Here is a 20,188-nt window from a genome sequence, read left to right on the forward strand (position 1 = left end):
CGACGGAAATGCCGGACAGACAGCCGGCACGTGCCGGCCCCCCACTCCGCAGCGGCCGGCCGTCCTCTCCCCTGCCCGGCCCGAGGGTCGGCGCTGCCTCCGCCCGGAGACGGACTGCGCCAGGCGCGGGCACTGCGGCCCCGAGAGGCGGCCCCGAAGGACGGCGCGCGGGCCGGGGCGCCGCGGGCAGCGGAGACACTCACCGGTCGGGGCGCGCGGTGGGCTCATCCGGGGGCACCTGCAGCCAGGCAGGACGGGCCCGGACGGCGCAGTCACAGCGAGGGCGAGTCCGCCGGCCCGCCGCTTGGGTCCCGTCCCGCTCCCGCAGTCCGTGCGAGTGCAGCTCTGCTTCCTCAGGACAGAGCCTGGGGACCCCAGCTTCGCCAAATGCCCCGCCAGGCCCCCACCCCCTTCCCGGCCGCCTCCCCCTCTTCGCCCTTTTCCCCTCCCCTCCCCTCCCTTCCCCCCTCCCCCCTGGCCCCCGCCGAATGGAAAATACCTCCCGGGGCGGGGGGCAGCGGAGACACGCCTCTCGGAAGGGCAGCCTACCGTGACCAATAGCAGGCGGGGCTGCGGAGAGGCGGGCTTCCCAGCGACCAATCCGGAGGCGTGGAGGTGAAGGCCGAAGGAGGGAGACCTGCAGCCTAAGGAGGGCGGCCCTGGAGTCCGGGAGGTCCAGCGGATCGGGGACGCGCAGTGCGCGGCTGCCATTTTGGAGTCGGGCGGCTGCGGAGGCGCGGGGTCCGACTCTGGGGGAAAGAGAGGAGCCAGTCAGGTAGGAGAGAAACGGTCACGTGGACTTAGGGGCGGGGTCAAGCGGACTGCGGCCCGAGGGGAGGGGCTGGCAGCAGCGAGTCCCGGGGCCTGGAGGCAGTCACGTGGTAGGAGGCGGGCCTGCTGTGGGTTTGGGAGCGGGAGGTCAACCTGAGGTGGTAGAAGGAAGCATTCTTTGTCCCTGCTTTCAAGTCCCTCGGGAAAAGGAACGGAAAAGTGATGAATGGAGGGCGTAGGAAAATGTGAATGAGTCTTCCCAGCTCCTTTAAGCTTGGTGCCATCCGGTCACAAAATGCAGAGCTTCACTGGAAACTGGGCACTTCACTTAATTCAAGTATTCCTATGCACACTCCGGACTGTCACTAACAGGAGTGTGTGTGTGTGTGTGTGTCTCCACCCTAGGATAGAAGCACAGTTGAACCACTGTGGCGGAGCTCTTCCCTACTGACCTTGTAGAAACCCCGTCATATTTATTGTAATTTTTAAATCATTTTTTTTATTAGAAAGAAATTAGGAGGGCAGGAGAGAGGGTGTGAGAGACAGGGAGACACCTGCAGACTTGCTTCACCACTCGTGAAACTTACCCCCTGCAAGTGGAGAACAAGGGGTTGAACCCGGGTCCTTGCACACTGTAATAGGTATGCTTAACCAGGTGCGCCACCGCCTGGCTCCACTGTCATCAGTTACAGAGGTATTGGCCCTGTCTTCGGCTCAGACATGATGGTGTTTCAACTCCAGCAGTTTTGAAACATGAAAATAAGACCTGACTGAGATTCTGTCTAGTTCTCACCCATATGCCAATTCATGCTGCACGCACAGAGTGCATTATACTTCTCCCAGTCACCAAAATTGAAGAGTCCCTTTTAGGTTTTTTCTTACTTGGTTTTTATTGGAGTAGATGCTATGGACTATATTATTCTTGAAATTTATTTTTCCTCTCTTCATCCCAGTTTCTTTGAAACCATAACTCTTCCTCCTACTACTGTCTTCCTCTTTAGTTGACATTTTAAAAATCTGTTCTATGTTGATTATAGAGCCCTAGGATCTGCTTCAGTCCTCTCCTATGCAGGTACACAGTCATCCTATAGCACCAACAATGAGCTAATCATTTTGATAACTGAGGATACCTTTATGAAGTCTAGTTCTGTATATGTGTGTTTGGATACCTACACTTGAAATTCATCATGACATAACCAAATTGAAACTCAAATACTCTCAGAAATCTACAAAACCTACTTCCTTTTCCTCCGTTCCTTATCTTGACAATACTATCATCTATTCAATATCATTCACTCACTTAACCAAACCAGGAATCAGGAACCTAGAAGTAACTTGCCATGCTCCTCTGTCACTACTGTAACTTTTCTCTACCCCTTGTTGTCCTAATTATATTTACTAAATCTTCTTTTCTCTCCTAATATTTACTGATCACTTTACTCAGTACCCTGCATTCTTTGAGGTCCTTAGAATATAGTGATGAACAGAAGTGACAACAGACCCGAATGATGTGGGAGGACAAAGAACATATGAGTAAATTAATAAGTAAGCAAGACAACACAGGGTGATAAGTGTTCTGAAGGATAAAATGAGACCAAGAGGTCCTGCATGAACCTCCTGAAACCTCAGACATTGCTCTCCCCGTGCACCCCTCCCCCTACCTTCTTATTCTTGAAAAGGAGGTAAGAGTTTCTTTCACCTGGATGCTTAATTTTATTCCATTTCATCTGCCTGGACTTCACTGTATGTTACAACTGCTTGAATACAGACCCAAGTAGAAGATACACTGCTTTGAGAAGAAGCATCATACTGTAGCCATCTCTCTTCCTCCATTAACACTTAGGCTCAGAGTAGATGCTTACAAAATGAGCAATTAATGAATGGTGAATCCCCTCATAACTAAAATAGGCTGTCTCCACAAGCCAAATTAGAATGAGAAAGTTGTGAACGGTATTACCTATTAGATGCAGGGACAGTGATCCCTCATGGATAGAGACAGAGCATTAAGGAATGAGGTCATCATTCCCTTCCAGGCCTGGGATTTCATGATGCTGTACCCCACACATGGCAGAAGTTGCTTCATAAACACTACTTTACTTGGTAGTGCCAAGTACATGTGGACTCTCTGTTGCTGATGATGAGAATCCGGGAGAACTCTGTGTGAATTGCCAGAACAAGCCCTGCAGGAAAAGGTTGCTATTGCCACTTCACTTTGCATTTCCAGGCCCTTGGGTATTGCACCCCAATAGGGAGTGAGATGTTGCCAGTTCCACCATAGCCATTGTAATTAAATCCAAGTTCTGGCAAAGGGCAGTACGTAATTATAAAGTATTATTATGGTTTTTATCATTATTAGACACACAGCTGCCCAGCCTAAGAAACCACAGTAGTAAAACACTGAAAATCCAAGCTCCTCTCCCAGCTGGCATGAACCAATACCAAGAGTATTGGCATACAGTCTTGCAACTCCACTGATCAAAATGAGAGAGACCTTCTAGCCCCTCTTCTTGGAAAGACAAAATTTTAAATGAATGGGAAAAGAAAATGTAAAGAGGGAGGTAGAGCAGAGGGTTAAGCGCACATGGCGCAAAGTGCACGGACCCACATAAGAATCCCAGTGGAGCTCCCGGTTGGTGGAGCAAGTCTGTCTTTCTCTCCCCTGTCTTCCATCCTCTCTCGATTTCTCTTTGTCCTATCCAACAACAACAACAGTAACAACAACAATAATAATAACAAAGATAAAGAACAAGGGCAACAAAAGGGAAAAATAGCCTCCAGGAGCAGTGGATTCGTAGTGCTGGTACCAAGCCCCACCAGCAATGGCCCCGAAAGAAAGAAAGAAAGAAAGAAAGAAAGGAAGGAAGGAAGGAAGGAAGGAAGGAAGAAAGAAAGAAAGAAAGAAAGAAAGGAAGGAAGAAAGAAAGGAAGAAAGAAAGAAAGAAAAGAAAGATCTTTGTTACCACCTCTGAATCGAATTCCATTTTTGGTTTATCTTTCAGAATGAGTTTCTTCTTTTCTATGTATTTGTTGTATAAATTTTATACAGCTTTATCCTTGACTTTTCAGCTTTCTAAACATTGTTCCCCAATGTCTCCTGAAGATGAATTCATTATAGTAGAAGTATAGAGCCCAAGAAAGAATGCTTTTTCTTTTAAGACACTATGACCTAGGATCTGGGCTGAGAATAAGCCTCACCATAACCTCAGGCCCTGGGTTTGTTCAGCCCATGGCCCCACATGAGTCCAGTACAGGCAACATCAGCATGACTTAATGGGTAGTGGAGCAATACTTTGAACTCTTTTCCCACAACCTCTCCCAAAATATAAAATAAAATCTAGTCTGGGAGGTAGCTCAGTGGCATTGCACATGTGTAAAACCCTGACATGGAAGTCTATTTTTTAAAAAAGACTCTTAAGATATAGTCTAAATTCAGAAAGTATCATCAGACTTAACAAGAAATCTGCTTTTTATTGCCATATTCAGCATTTTCATTTGTGCTTCCTGACTTGGTCCACACCACCCTGCAAAGAAAGTGTTACTATCCTACATTTTCTTTTTTTTATTTTTAATTTATTTTTTATTTAAGAAAGAATAAATTAACAAAACCAGTAAAGAATGGAACAGAGATTCTAGCATTCATGGTGGATATGCCCACCCTGGTAGACAATTGTGGATATCAAGGATTTCATCTCCTTCTATCAAATTCAGTATGGTTTTCTGTACAGAGATTTTTGAGAACTGAAAGGACATTTGAAAAGTGATGCTGAGAGACTGGTGCCAGATGAGGAGGCCAAATTGGCCATCAGCCTAAAATTAATCAATAAGGAAAGGCTTGGTCTTTAGCGATTAGTGATATTATATTCTTCAAGTGCCTTGATTGTCTCAGCTGTATCGAAAGCAGAAGACAACCAAGGTGGTACAAAGGTAGACTCTGGATGGAGGCAGAGGATGGTTTGGGGAGGGAGCAAGTTTCTGTATGAAGAATTCCCAAATGGCCCATCCACTGGCACTTCCAGCATTGGTTCTGAAACAACTGAAACTATGGTATGTTTCCTGCTATCAACCCCTTGTTTTTTAATAGTTATGTATAGAATAATTTTACATTCTTTTTTCATAAATTGATTAGCAATTAAATAAAAACAAAACTTATTTGACACTATGTTACACAGAACAGTTACAGTGTTGTACAAGTTGTTTTTAGGGGATTTAAGAGTTAATAAAATTCATCTGTATATACACAATGGAATACTACTCAGCTATAAAAAATGGTGACTTTACCGTTTTCAGCCGATCTTGGATGAACCTTGAAAAATTCATGTTAAGTGAAATAAGTCAGAAACAAAAGGATGAATATGGGATGATCTCACTCTCAGGCAGAAGTTGAATAACAAGATCAGAAGAGAAAACACAAGCAGAACCTGAACTGGAATTGGCATATTGCACCAGAGTAAAAGACTCTGGGGTATATGGGGGGGTGGGGGGAGAACACAGGTCCAAAAAGGATGATAAAGGACCTAGTGGGGATTGTATTGTTATATGGAAAACTGGGAAATGTTATGCATGTAGAAACTATAGTATTTACTGTTGAATGTGAAACATTAATTCCCCAATAAAGAAATTTAAAAAAAAATAAAATTCATCTGTTTTAAGTGTACAGCTTGATCTATTCATATATATATGGAGCTAACACTATGACCATGAAATTGAACACCACCACCCAAATAGTTCTTTTGTGCCCATTTGCAGTAGAAATTTTAACACAACTTGTATTTTAATGACTCCAAAATGTAGATTTCCCGCTTTAACCTTGCTTCCAACAACTAGGCCTGTATTTTTAGCTACTTGCCTGGCATATATACTTGAGTATTACAAGCAGACACCTTAAACCAAACATGACTGGGAGTCGGGCAGTAGCGCAGTAGGTTAAGTGCACATGGCGCAAAGCGCGAGGACCAGCATAAGGATCCCGGTTCGAGCCTCCCGGCTCCCCACCTGCAGGGGAGTTGCTTCACAAGTGGTGAAGCAGGTCTGCTGGTGTCTATCTTTCTCTCTCCCTCTCTGTCTTCCCCTCCTCTCTCCATTTCTCTCTGTCCTATCCAACAATGACGACAACAATAATAACTACAACAATAAAAAAACTAGGGCAACAAAAGGGAACAAACAAACAAACAAACAAAACATGACTAAAGACAAACGCTATCTCAACTACAAGCAAATCCTCTTCTACCAGATCCAGCTCCCTTCTTAAGCCATCTTTCTATATACTCCATGTTAGTTGAGATAGCCATCAGATACCAAGTAAAATAAGTCAGATATTAAGAAATAATCATTTAAACTCCTCTCTTCTACCTCTTGAAAAGTGATTTTTAACTCACACATTTGTTTAATTGGTCCTTTCTTTTTCCACTGTCTGTTCAGAGATCTACCTCCCTTGCATAACCGCAACTTGTTTCTTCATGCTCTAATTCATCTACCAATCTGCCACTCTAATTTTCTTTTGAAATCCCAGATCTGACAGTTTCAGTTCTCTGCTTCCAGGGACTGCACACCTGCATACAAAATGGCACTGAAAAGCTTTCTCAGTATAGTCCAACCTCCCATTCTGGAATCCTCTGTTCCCTGCAACATTTAATAAGCTATATGCATTTTTCTTCTTTCTTTGATTTTCATCAGATCTTTGTCTGAAATATATTTCTTATACCTGAAATGCCTGCTCATCTTTCAAAACTCCATTTATATGAATTTTCCTTAGTGAAACCTCCAGATTGTTCTAGATAAAAATAGTCTTTCTTTCTGTTACACTTGACCTTCCTTAGCATGTTGCAAATATATTTTCCACATTGAATAGATATGGTGGTAAAATACAGCATAAGGGCAGAGTCAGAAGATCTGAGATTAACTTAAAAATCTCATTCATCACTTTCCATGCCACCCGAGGGAAGTCATAAAACCTCTCTGACTCTAATTTATTTTAAAAAGTAGGAATAACAACAAAGTTAGTAACCTACCTTATAATAACTCTTGTAGTGATCAGATGAAGTTATTATAAACATGGTCATGGCTATAAAGCTTTATCCTCTGATAGATTTTGAGCTCTATGAGTACAGAATTGGTGTTTGTTCATCTGCATATGCCTTTACCTAACACAATGCCTAGGCCTGCCAATTGCCTCAATAGGTTTGTAGCATGGCTTAATTTTTTTTGTAGAGTCATATTTTCTCGATGTATTTATTATTTGCCCGTTTAATACAATGTTTCCTCAATAGCCAACAACAACATTCTTGTTTCTTTTAATAATTATTTATTGAAGTCATTGCATTAAAGGTCTTTTTTTTTTTTAAAGGTTTTTTTTAAAAACCGTAGGATAGGAGGGGTATAACTCCACACAATTCCCACCACCAGATCTCTATATCCCATCCCCTCCCCTGATAGCTTTCCTATTCTTTATCCCTCTGGGAATATAGACCAAGGGACATTATGGGGTGCAGAAGGTGGAAGGTCTGGCTTCTGTAATTGCTTCCCCACTGAACATGGGCATTGACAGGTTGATCCATACTCCCAGCCTGTCTCTTTCCCTAGTGAGGTGGGGCTCTGGGGAAGTGGAGCTCCAGGACACACTGGTGGAGTCCTCTGTCCAGGGAAGTCTGGTCGGCATCCTGCTGGCATCTGGAACCTGGTGGCTGAAAAGAGAGTTAACATACAAATTGTTAAAAACAAATTGTTGAACAATTATGGACCTAAAAGGCTGGAATAGTGCAGATGAAGTGTTGGGGAGTACTCACTGCAGACTATTGTGTACTTTTGTTTTCAGGTATATATTTTGCCCTAGTTTACGGATATGTGTGAACATATGCTCTATCTCAGGGAACCTGGTCTATCTATATCTAGGTTTTAGGACTTTGTTAGGAAGTGAGCCACCTGAAATGTAATTAGAGAATAGTATGAAAGGAACGGTCTCACCCAAGTAATGAAGCTGAAGGGTTGTTACTCCACACCTGGAGTCTCTGGACACAGTCTGAAGTGAAGCATGCTGAGGTGGCACTTATTGTGTTGATTAGGTTGTGATCGTCGGATGCAATATTATTTGATATGAATTGAAAGAAGCATGCAGGAAAGTGTGCCTCACCCTAAGGTTCCAGGACTGGAGGAAATATAGGCTCTATAGTGGAAATGTGAGGTTCCTGCTGTCTTAGGGTTCAAGAAGACAATCACATTATTTGGTAATTGGGTTAACTTTGAAAAGTCCTTTTGTTAGGATTTGCTGTACAATACCCAACATCTTGTATATAGCTGTGCCACCGGTTGCTTCTGTTCTCCCTGGTCTAGGCTTTAGAGAGAGTCAACATATCAAAGACTCAGCCTGTGTATTAAAAAGACTCAGTCTGTGTTTTTAAAAATTCGAGACATACAATCAATTTTTCCCCTCTCATATTAATTAGTGATTTATATGACTACAATTTAATAGGAGTGTACATAGACACCATTCCCATCACCAAAAGACTGTATCGCCTCCCACCCACCCACCCCTGCCCCCACCCCCACCACCACCCCGGGAAGCCGAATGTCTACCCTCCCCCTCACCACAGGGTTTTTACTTTGGTGTCCTACTCCTATTAAAGGTCTTCTATCCACACTTTTATTTATTCACTTAATTAAAAGTTTGTGGCCTTGGGGACTCACAAATGCATGATTTTGCGGCTCCCTAACTGACTTTTTCATTCAGAGAGAGAGAGAGAGAGAGATACCAGAGCTTTCCTCCATGCTATGATAAAACCATGTGATGCTGGGGCTCAAACCTGGACTGTGTGCTAAACTATCTCTTTGGCCCCTCAGTGATTAATTTTAAATGCTTTCTTTTACTCAACAAAAACTTTTTAGAGCCATTAGTTGCCCAGTCCTGTTCATGACACTGACCAATAGAAAATGAGACACTATACAATAAACATACACCATTGAGGTAATAAATATACACCAACCAATAAAGATGTTAATCTAAACAGTTAAAGGTACTAAAAAAAAAAAAAAAGGATCGTAGTTATATATAAGTGGAGCAGTTAGAGAAAGCCTACCTGAGGAAGTGGTACCTCAGCATCAATACTGAGAAGAAGGTACTGATACAAAAAGATGGGGTGAGAGGAGGTAGTAACCCTCCAGGTGAAGGGAAGAGCCTGAGTCAGAGGTAAACAAAGACATGAGGAAGTGAAAGAAGGTCTATGTGAAATAGAATAAATGAGGAACAATGATGGGAGGGCAAAGTCAAAGAAACAGATAGGAACCAGGCCTTAGAGTGCTTAGAAGATCAGAGTAGGGTTGGCAAAATAGCTTACTTGAAGAGTGTATTGCTTTGCCAAGTGTGTGACTTAGGTTTGAGACTGGCCACTACTGCACTGAAAGAAACTTCATTGCTGTGGCCCCTTTCTCTTCATCTCCATCCATCCATTCAGCCATTCATCCTTTCCTCCTCCTCTTTGTCTCTATCTTTGAAAAAAGAAAAAAAGGAAAGAATAGATGTTTTAATTTTAACCTAGTTGTAATAGGAAACCAAGTGTTTTAATGAAAAAAATATTGTAATCAAGAGCATGATACTATTTGATTTGTTCTTTTAAAGTTCTCCCTGCTGACGTAAAGAAATACATTCTGGAGATAGTAGGAGAGGATCAGAAGGCAAACTGTTTGCTTTGGTTCAAGTTAAAACTCAAGAGTTAACCGTGAAGATCTGGAGGTATGTTTTGTAAGATTTAATGACAGTGAGTATGAGAAAGACGTGAATGATGTCCCTTCATGTTGTGGTCTAAGAAGTTTGGTGGAAGCTTTAGTTTACTGAGTTTACACAGTGTATGGAGGCTCTGTCTAGGTTCTGAGAATATTAAATTCAATGAGAATTTATATTCTGAGAATATAAAGTTCCTTAGCATCTAAACAATGCAGTCAAGTGGGGGAGATGACCTCTGTTCCTGGTGGTTTCTGTGGGATGGCTACAGAAGTCATTTCTTACCCTCCTTCCTCGCAAAAGGTACAAGTCACGATGATTCAGAAACTGAATACCACTGAGAGACTGTTATAGTACAGGGGTGAGGCTGAAACACCCCCTTTTTCTTAACCTGGGGTTTAGCCATAGGATAAGGCCACAATTCCATCTTAAGTGAAAAATAAATACTTGATTAAATTAGTTGGACATCTGGTTCTGAAGTATCTGTAGAGAATATCAGTTTTACCGAGCAAACATTTACCCTTTTCTGGAGGTTATAGCCCTTCATTGCAGTGTATGAACTTGAGGAGAAGAATGTTATCTCACTTCACCCTATTCCTAACCCTGTTGCCTCAGGAAAACCATGTGATTTTGGTCTAGGTGGTCTACTATATCCTATCCTATCGTATCCTATCGTATCCTATCGTATCCTACCGTATCCTACCGTATCCTACCGTATCCTACCGTATCCTACCGTATCCTACCGTATCCTACCGTACCCTACCCTACCGTACCCTACCCTATCCTACCCTACCCTATCCTATTGGCTACAGTAATCTAGTCAAGCCCTACAAGTAAAATTGGTTCTGGAGTTGAACCTGGGGACAACTTGTTCCTGGGGGTGCTTACTGCATGTTAGGTACATGAGTGAGATTCCTAAGAATGGAATCAGTATTTAAGATACTGAATTGAGAAACAGAGAGAAATCAGATTCTGGTTTGCATTGTTTGAGCCTTGGACTAGGCTTTACCTGAACCAGATACTATATTCATGTACATGCCTTTTAAATTTAATTGTTTATTTGTTTACTTATTTTTACTACTACCAGGGTTATCCCTGAGGCTTAATGACAGCACTATGAATCCACCACTCTTGGTGGCCATATTTTCCCCCTCCTTCTCTCTCTCCCCCCTCCCTCCCTTCCATCCATTCATCTTTCTTGCTCTCTCTCTCTTTCTTTTTATTCCTACTTTATTTGATAGGACAGAGAGAAATTGAGAGTAATGGGGAAGACAGTGAGGAAGAAAGAAGTTCCAGCTTCCATAATCACTTCTCCACTGGACATGGGCAATGGCAAGTCAATCCATATTCCTAGCCTGTTCAAACCATCTTTTGAAATTTTTGCTTCTTAAATGAATATAAGTAAAACCTCTGTTTGAAAGTTCTCTTTAGAGTATATTTTATTAATATTTTTGTAATGGATTCACCACTCTATGATGATGTTTTAGATATATACATATATATAGATAGATAAATATCTGAAAAAAAAAATATATATATAAAGAGAGAGAGAGAGACAGAGATAGGCAAAAAGAGAGAGAGAGAGAGAGGAGACACACAGACAGACACAAACCATACCACTAAAGTTTCCACTGGTGTGGTGGGGGCCAGACTCAAACCTGAGTCTCACACATCTATTAATATTTTAAGGCATTCAGACTTAGTGAATAGTTTGGGAATAGGCTAATTCTCTGAACAATGTTATTAACAATGTAGAATATCAACTGGACTGTTTTTAAATTGTCTTGATAATGAATTTGCTTGGATACGAACTATTCACATAGAGATATTTAATTTCAAGGCACAAAATGCTCAGCGTGTTCTAGTACTTTTTTTTTTTTTGCTAGTGGGTGGTATGCAAACGAAAGACAGAATGACAGATGCTATCCATTTCACAAAACACCTCTTGTTTATATGTGTGTGGGAAAGATGTCAGGTTTGACAAGATGCAAAGAAATGTCTCACTGATGGCACAAATGAGCAGGACTGGTTTTCCCCCGCTGATGGGACCATAAAAGTAATTTTTATGTGAATATGTCTGTCATTCTTGTTCTGCAAAGAAATTCGCATTTGTAAATATGGATCTTTAGAATTGGAGCCCAGAGCTCCATGTTTTTACTAGTCTAAGAGACTATAATCACCAAAAGGATTGCATGTCTTTTTTTTTTATTTCTGATTTTTCTAAGATTTTTGTGTTTCTCCTGTTCTGCACTATTTCAAGTTTAAGAGTTAAATCTTTTTAGTTGGTTCTCAAAGAAATAACTGCAATTATTCTGTTAGCATTAAATTCATTGTTAATGTGTTTTGGAGGGAGTAATCTCATGTTCTGCAGAAAGGCTTGGTTATACAGAATTTTAATGCTTCAAATGATGTCATTTTCTATAATATTTAGCCAGTCATTTTTAGTTTGGTATTCGTAAAATTGGAGATTTCGAAGAAAAAAAAACCGAGAAGCTAATTTGCGTGGTAGTGCTTCTGTTCTTTTGTTCTTTCAGAATCTAAAATTAACCAACATCTGCAGTGTCAACAAGGACTCCATATGGCATTCAAGTTTGTACTTTTCCTAAATAATGCATTTGAAGCACTAAAATCTGAGAGGAATTCTGAGGTGATAATGAACAGAAAGCCTTGTATTACATAGCACTTTATAGTTTCAAATTTATTTAAAGACTAAGACATTTTGGATCCTAAGAACAACATTAAGAGTTAATGAGATTCCTTATTCTTGTTTAAAAGATGAAAAAACAAGGTCCAAGATATTGAAAAATGACTATAGTCACAAACTTAGTAAGTAGTAGAGCAAGAATAGAATCTAGGCCATGTTTCCTAACCCAGTGTCCATTCTGTCATATTACTTAGACTGACTTACTGATGATAACTCATATTTAAATATCATGTTTTCAGAATAGTAGATTCCACAAACAACTCTGTAGGAAATTTTTTTAAAAAATCAATCCAGAAACTAAATAATAAGCATGCATGTTTGATTTTCTAGATTTTAATGGGTTTTGTTTGCTCTGTGAAGTTAGCAGAGGATTTCCACAGTTCATCTAGTTATTCTTATGATTTCCTATGTTAACAACAAATGAATTTTTACCAAAATGTTTTTCTCCTTATGAAATCACACCTCATAAATCTTTGTCATATCTAGAAAATTAAAAAATTTTCCTATATGTGGTATTGCAATTAAGAGTAGTTTTTCCTTACAGCAATAAATTATAATTTATGTTTTGAGTTTTGAAACATTTTGTGTTAACTCAAATTTCTGCAAATTTTTGCATTAAAACAATCATTCAGGATTTCTGGGACAAGAAAAATAGTTGTTTGAAGTTAAAGTCAGATTAGAAACAGATCTTGTAACTAATACATGGACATAAATTTAGAAGAACCCCACATTTAAAAGTGCAAATAATGTTATTGCCAATCCATACTTTATAGAAATTTCCATTTAGATAATATTACCATTTCTCCTTTCAAATGAGGATAAGTTTAATTGCTTCCATTTCTTGAACGCTTGAGGCTTAACCTTTTTGAATACTGGCACTTTTGGAGAGGAAAACCATGAGTTTGTAATACCAAAAAGGTACTGGCATTCTCAAACATTGACAAGCAGATGGATTTCTAACAAGTGGAAACACAAGACTATACTGGCAAAAGGAGTAACCAGCAAGAATTTTAATCATGATTTGGCTCAGTCTCCACTGGTTCTTATTCACAAAAGTTTATCTTTAGGAATTACCTTCTACCAAGTGGAAAGTTGGCAAGAAAAACAGTTTTAGAGGTTGCTGACACTAAACCAAGGAGAGCCCACTTGAAACTAAATTCAACCCCCATTAGCTATTTGTATATGTTCTCTAAGAATCATCAACAGAAAAGCAATATTTAAATTTCATGTTGTCCGAAACAGATTTTCCCAAAACAGTCCTCTGACTCCAGTATCTTACCTACTCTGTTTTCAGAATGAGTGGAAATATGCTAAACATTGTTTGAAAAGGTCGTGTAACCTAAGTAGAAGAATGTTACCTTTCCCACACACATGCATACTTGAAGTGGGAACCATGGAAAGGAGACACACAGGGAAAGAGACAAGAAGGAATTGTATGGAATGCACTTTGATCGTTGGGGGGAGTTGGAGAATTTGGGGGCTTTAAAATCATTTGAATAGGCAATAATTCCATCTGACTAAGTCAGGGAAGTCTGTAAGGAGGGAATTAGTGGTGATGAGAGCGAGTTCTCATAGTGGCAGCAGTCAGAGGTAATCTGACTGCAAAGAAGGGGGAAAGTCAACAGGAAAAGGAAGGGGAGTAACCCAGAGATAGTAGAACCTTGGACAGATGACCCCACCAATGTGTCCTGGAGCTCTGCTTCCCCAGAGCCCTGTCCCACTAGGGAAAGAGAGAGACCAGCTGGGAGTATGGATCAACCTGTCAAAGCCAATGTTCAGTGGGGAAGCAGTTACAGAAGCCAGACCTTCCACCTTCTGCACCCCATAATGACCTTAGGTCCATACTCCCAGAGAGTTAAAGAATAAGGAAGATACCAGAGGAGGAGATGGGATATGGAGCTCTGGTGGTGGGAACTCTACCCTTCTTATCCTATGGTCTTGTCAGTGTTTCCATTTTATAAATAAATAAATTTTAAAAAAAGAACCCAAACTGCAATGTGTTTCTCTTAACTTTTTGGGACAGACCTAGTTTTTCTCTCTCCCTTCTCTATCATCTTCATACTGTGTCCACCCTCCACACCCCTCTTCCCTCCTCTACACACATATACACACTGCAAGAAAAAAAAAATCTGTCTTCACAGATTTTGTGTAATGTGGTCTTTATTCACTTATTGAATGATTTGTGAATACTGGGGCTGGTAATCATTACTTAGCAATGACTTCATCATTAATCAGTCTGAGTTGGGATGATAGAACTTTGTTCCTCATCAGCCCACTCACAACCACAGATATCTTTGTGCTACAGAAAGCAACATGGCTCCTTGGCTGTTCTGCTGCTGATTAATGGACTAGACACAAGTGTTGGAAGGACCAATGCAACTCACACAATAGCCCAACAGTTTCCTGCCAGATTGGCTTAGCAAAAAAAAAAAAAAAAGCAACTGATCATGTCAAGCCATGTTAGCTGACACCTGTATTGTTTGCCTGAATTATAAAACACAAGTGTACATCCTGTCCTTTTGCAACTTTTCATTGGAATAAAAAATACAAAGAAGTATTAGACCAACCCTATAAGCAAGATAGCTAGAGTCCTGGGGCAATACTGCTCCCTCTCGCCCTTTCTGCCTAAATATGGCTAAAGAGTGACACACAGGAGCAGTGGGAGAGGATATAGTCTTGTCAACTTTTAAGAATGAGCAAAGATTTAACTACAAATAAAAAAAGCTCATTAACCTGCCTCTTCCAAATCACCCAGTTCACATACATAATTGCTAACGGAGGCAGAAACTTCACTGTCTGTTAACAGGAGCAATTTAACATAGAGCAAAGGTTGGAAATTAGAAAAGCTAAAAGCTACTTTCACAAAGCAGTAAGTTCCCTAAGGGCATCTTAAGGGGTTGTGTGAAGGTGACTGGACCCATGGGATTTTGGTTTTCTTCCTTCATGGACACCCTTAGAATGGCCTTTGGGAGCCTACACATTTTAGGAATGTGGAGAGCCAGGAAGAATGGAACACACAATGATTTATCCCATTACTCAGTGAATGTGCCCAGGGTGGAGCTAGTCTTGCTGCCACAACCTCAAGTGGATCAATGTGTTTTAAAGTGTCCAAATATGTCTAAAACAAAGTGCAGAGACTTTGGTGCCAATTAACAAGGTTTGGGCAATAGAAAAGCTAAGAACACTTTGACACAGTGCAGAGAGCTAGCTCGATCAGTACCTAGTTGCTCATTATGCCCAGATCTCAGTTTCCTCAACTCTAAAATGAGCACTAAAATGAGAAGAATTTGGTGGGGAAAAAAAATCTTTGAGATAATTGATTTATGTTCTCTACATATATCTCCTCTTTTCACATTCTGTGTGTCTTTGTTAAAGAGAGTTGTAGCTGGGCCACTAAGCTTTAGTTCTGACTAAAGTCACTTGAAGAAGACTGTATTTCCCAAAACTAAAAAGATTTGTTGTCCCAGAAGCAGCAAAGATGGTGTCCTTGTTCCTTGGCATTCCCTCTATTATCAGTGTCTTAGGGAGGCTGAGTCTCTCTCTGCCCAAGAGTTCTTTTCTAGAAAACAACAGAGGACAAATCCCAAGGGACCATGCAGATTGAGACTTGCTCTTGTGAAGTAATGATGGGGAAAGCATCAGATGTCCTGGAGCTTAAGATGCTTGCTGCTGCCAGAACCTCAGTGAGTATACACAGGACACTTCACAATGGCCTGAGTTGGGAGTTCCTATCCACCCAATCGCACAGGGACTCCACATTTATATTGAGTGATTATACTTTAATGACTCCACAGAGCCAGCAGTGGTAAGATGACCATTAATTCAATTTGTGTGTCTTTACTACTTACTTAAACTAAGTTTAAACAAATCTTACAAACTACAAGAATTATGCTTTCTTGTGGGTTGAATTCACCAAAGTTTTGTTTTTGCTAGCCATGTTTGTCATACTTTTCTGTACTAACTCATTCTGGTCTCCATATCTCCTTGGAACATTTCATTGAGAAAGAGTAGTGGACCCTTGAAAAAATAGCTTGTGTCCTTTCCCACACCCCTGAACATTTTCTTCAGAATTGGAAAGGATGATCTTACATCTTCAAGTACATGTATCTTGCCCTGAGAAACAAGTCAGAATTAACACTACAGAACTGGAGTATCTGGTCTTTGGTTATCTTCTCTGGGGCTTTTAACCTTTTATGGAGTTGCTAATAAAATAAACAAAGCAAAGTAAAATTTAGCAAGTTAAAAAATCTTTGTATGTGATTGTCATTGCTGTTGCTTTTGTTTACTCAGTGGAGAGGACTTTATTATTTCAGGACTGTGTTGCCATTAGAAGATTGGTGCAAGTGAAAACCTTCAGGACAAGTTGCCAGCATTTTTGATCTTTGAAAGTATTCATCTGAGTGAATTTTCTGCATAATTTTCTTGGTAGAAGACATAAACTGTCATGTTCTTCTGGGGTGTTTCTCCTGCTATAACTTCTCTCTCTTTAAACATTTTGGGAGTGTTCTTGTGTTCTTGTTTGTTTACACACACACACACACACACACACACACACATACACACACACACACACACACACACACACACTTTAGAGCCTGTATTCTTGATTTAATCAAAATAATCTTTGGGTCCTTTGGCATTTCACACCAGATAATCTTTGTGAGAACTTGAAAAACTAAATAAAATAGTACTTCAGTGCTTCTGAAGAAAGGTGGGAGAATGCAGAAAATGGAGCAAAGCAACAAAGTACCAAAATAACTAATGTGTATCAAATTGTAATTCAGAGCCTCCGGTGATTCTTAAGCAAACCACTCTCAATTACATTTTTCAAATAAAATGAAAGATTGGAAAAGCTCATTGCCAGAAAAGAAAATTAGTTTGTACAAATGAGCCCATTTTGAAGTAAGAGTCTTAAGTTACAAGGTCATCCCACTGGAAAAGAGTTGAAACAAAGCAAAGTTGTACATATGAGAGCACTTGCTAAAACCCATCATGACTTTCAGTGTCTGCCCAGTTTGCTAGATACTACTCTCAAAGACTAATGTTTTACCTTGTGTTTTCTGCTTCTGAAGAAAGGTGTGGTTTAGTCAAGCATGTTAGTTATTTAGTGTTATGTAACAAATCCTCTAAAACACAGGACTTAAAATATCATTTATTAAATCTGTGTAAGCACACCTCTCCCACTTCCAAAATATCATCTACCTTAACTGTAGGACAATGAGTTCACAACCCACTTTTCACTCCGTCCTTCCTCCTTCGTCAGTATCCTCAGATCTGCTTAAGTGGACATAGGCATAGTCATGTCCCAACCTACAGTTTCCTCAGTTTTCTTTCTCATTCCGTCTATGAGTGAGGTCATAATATACCAGTCTTTCTCTTTCCAGCTGATTTCACTTAGCACAATCCCCTCAACAACCATCCATACTGTAGAAAAAGAAAGGTCACATCCCTTCCTACAGATTGTGATATTTACCAGAACTTTCTTATCCACTCGTCTGTCAATGGTTACTTTTCTGATCCCTAAGTCTTGGCTATTAGATATTGTATTGTTGCTAATATAGGCATGCAGATTAAATTTTTTTAATTTTTTATTTATAAAATGGAGATATTGACAAGACCATAGGATAAGAGAGGTACAGTTCCACACAATTTCCACCACCAGAACTCCCTATCCCATGCCCCTCTCCTTGAAAGCTTTCCTATTCTTTATCCCTCTGGGAGTATGGACCCAGGATCATTATGGGATGCAGAAGGTGTAAGGTCTGGCTTCTGTAATTGCTTCCCCACTCAACATGGGCATTGGAAGGTCAGTCCATACTCCCAGCCTGTCTCTCTCACTTCTGAATGGGGCAGGAGTCTGGGGAGGTGGGGCTCCAGGACACATTGGTAGGGTCATCTCCCCAGGGAAGTCCAGTTGGCATCATGGTAACATCTGGAACCTGGTGGCTGAAAAAGAGTTAAGATATAAAGCCAACAAATGTTGACTAATCATGAACCTAAAGGCAAGAATATTGCAGATGAATATTTGGGGGGGGTCTCCATTTTGGAAAAAGCTAGTAGGTCTATTTTAGGTATATTCCAAAGGGCCCATAGCTTTACTAGTTTTTGCCTGAGTCTGATAGCTAACATGCAGGTGGACCCAAGGTATTGTCTGGGGAGGTGGTGTCATAGTTGAAAAAAGGACTAGAAAGCTGGATCAGGGAAGAGAGTAGCTCTTTTTTTTTTTAATTATCTTTATTTATTTATTGGATAGAGAGCCAGAAATCAAGAGGGGAGGATAGATAGTGAAGACAAGAGACATACCTGCAGCCCTGCTTCACCACTCAGAAGGTTTCCTCCCTATAGATGGGGACCAGGGGCTTGAACCAGGGTCCTTGCACATTGTAACATGTGTGTTCAGCCAGGTGTGCCACCACCCAACCCCAAATCACCAGATCTTAAGGCAGGTCTATTTTTCATATTCTGAGTACTATCTAAATTGTTATCCATGGGATTTGGACCAATGGACAATCCAACAACATACCAGCAGTTATTATTCTGATTACTAGAGACTTGTGTAATGTACATTGTGTGAAGCTCTATCTTAATCAGCAGGTTGCCCTTTTGTCATGGTGATGGATTTTTATGTCAATAATTCACTTACATAATTGTCATTTGCAATAAAGTCCTTTTGAATTGATAGCCATTGTACACAGTAGCATGAGTACTTTATAATTCACAAGACTTTTGTATTTTGTGTGTTGTGTATGGTCTTTTGCTTGTTTAGGGATATAATTCTTCAGTAGGATAAATATATTTTGTATAAAATGAAAAAAACCTTCAGTAGGATAAATATATTTTGTATAAAATGAAAAAAATTCCTATCTTAGGTTCTGTCTGGAATCCAGATGCAGCTTGATTTTCTCCCCTGTGGTCTCTCACAACACTACAATCAACATGTCAGTGGAATAGTGAAAGGGGTGGTACAGTTAGTTACCTCAAGGACTGCATTCCATCTCCCAGCTCCTTCAGTGGTTGTTGGTAGGGTTCAGTCTCCCACAGGCTGCATGTCCAAGAGTCTCAGTTCCTCACTGGTTGATAATCAAAGATTATGTCAGTTAGATTCTATGAGTCATATAAACCTCTCTACAGTTCTCAGTGTATTGCAGATAACTTCCCTCAGAACAAACGAGAGAAAAGACCAAAAGAATACACAAGGAAGATGAAGTCACACATAGTCCATTGTAGCCTAACCTCAGAATTGGCATCCCATCCCTTTTTTTTTTTTTTAAACAGCATTCTATCTATTATAAGCAAGTCACAAAACCAGCTTGTGCTCAAGAGGAGGGATTTAATACCAAGATGTGACTACCAGGAAATAGTACTATTGGGAGCCTTTAAAAAAATTTAATATTTATTTATTCCCTTTTGTTGCCCTGTTGTTTTTTATTATTGTTATTGATGTCATTGTCATTGTTGGATAAGACAGAGAGAAACCGAGAGAGATGGGGAAGATAGAGAAAGGGAGACAAAGATAGACACCTGCAGACCTGCTTCACCACCTGTGAAGCTACTCCCCTGCAGGTGGGGAGCCGGGGGCTTGAACCAGGATCCTTATGCCAGTCTTTGTGTTTTGCGCCCCCTGCACTTAACCTGCTGTGCTACTGCCCAGTTCCCTATTGGGAGCCATTTTAAAAGCTGCCCACCAAGGGTGGGGACACAGAACTTTGGTGATGGGTGTGATGTGGAACTATACACTGTAATCTTCCAATCTTGTAACACACTATTAATCACAAATTTAAAAAATGAAAAGAAAACAAATTAAAAGCTGCTCACCACACTGACTCATATAATTTCCCCCTGTATTTTATACCACAGAAACAATAAAGTGCTATCTTTGAGACAAAGTATTTCTTGCAAAAAGAAAGAAATATCCCAGAAACCTTTGTATTCCATGTATCTTGTATTAAGTAGCAAATTGTTTTATTTACTTCATATGCTTCCAAATAACCCAAATCATCTTA

The 20,188-nt window shown here is 40.4% G+C and overlaps 1 protein-coding gene across 4 annotated transcripts in view; it reads right to left on the bottom strand.

Annotated features, from left to right (window-relative positions):
* SOCS5 (suppressor of cytokine signaling 5) overlaps positions 1-687 on the bottom strand; it is a 46,481-nt gene extending 45,794 nt beyond the window's left edge. For 3 of the 4 annotated variants that reach the window (XR_009548962.1, XM_007523331.2, XM_060187534.1), the window contains exon 1: positions 204-465. The gene's annotated coding sequence lies outside the window, so the exon portion shown is untranslated. Of the gene's footprint in view, positions 1-203; positions 466-549 lie in introns of those variants that run through there. The other variant, XM_007523332.2, reaches the window with a different exon arrangement.
* Between the last annotated feature and the right edge of the window lie 19,501 nt (positions 688-20,188).

The sequence above is a fragment of the Erinaceus europaeus genome, chromosome 3, assembly GCF_950295315.1.
Source record: "Erinaceus europaeus chromosome 3, mEriEur2.1, whole genome shotgun sequence".
Classification (NCBI taxonomy): Eukaryota; Metazoa; Chordata; class Mammalia; order Eulipotyphla; family Erinaceidae; genus Erinaceus; species Erinaceus europaeus.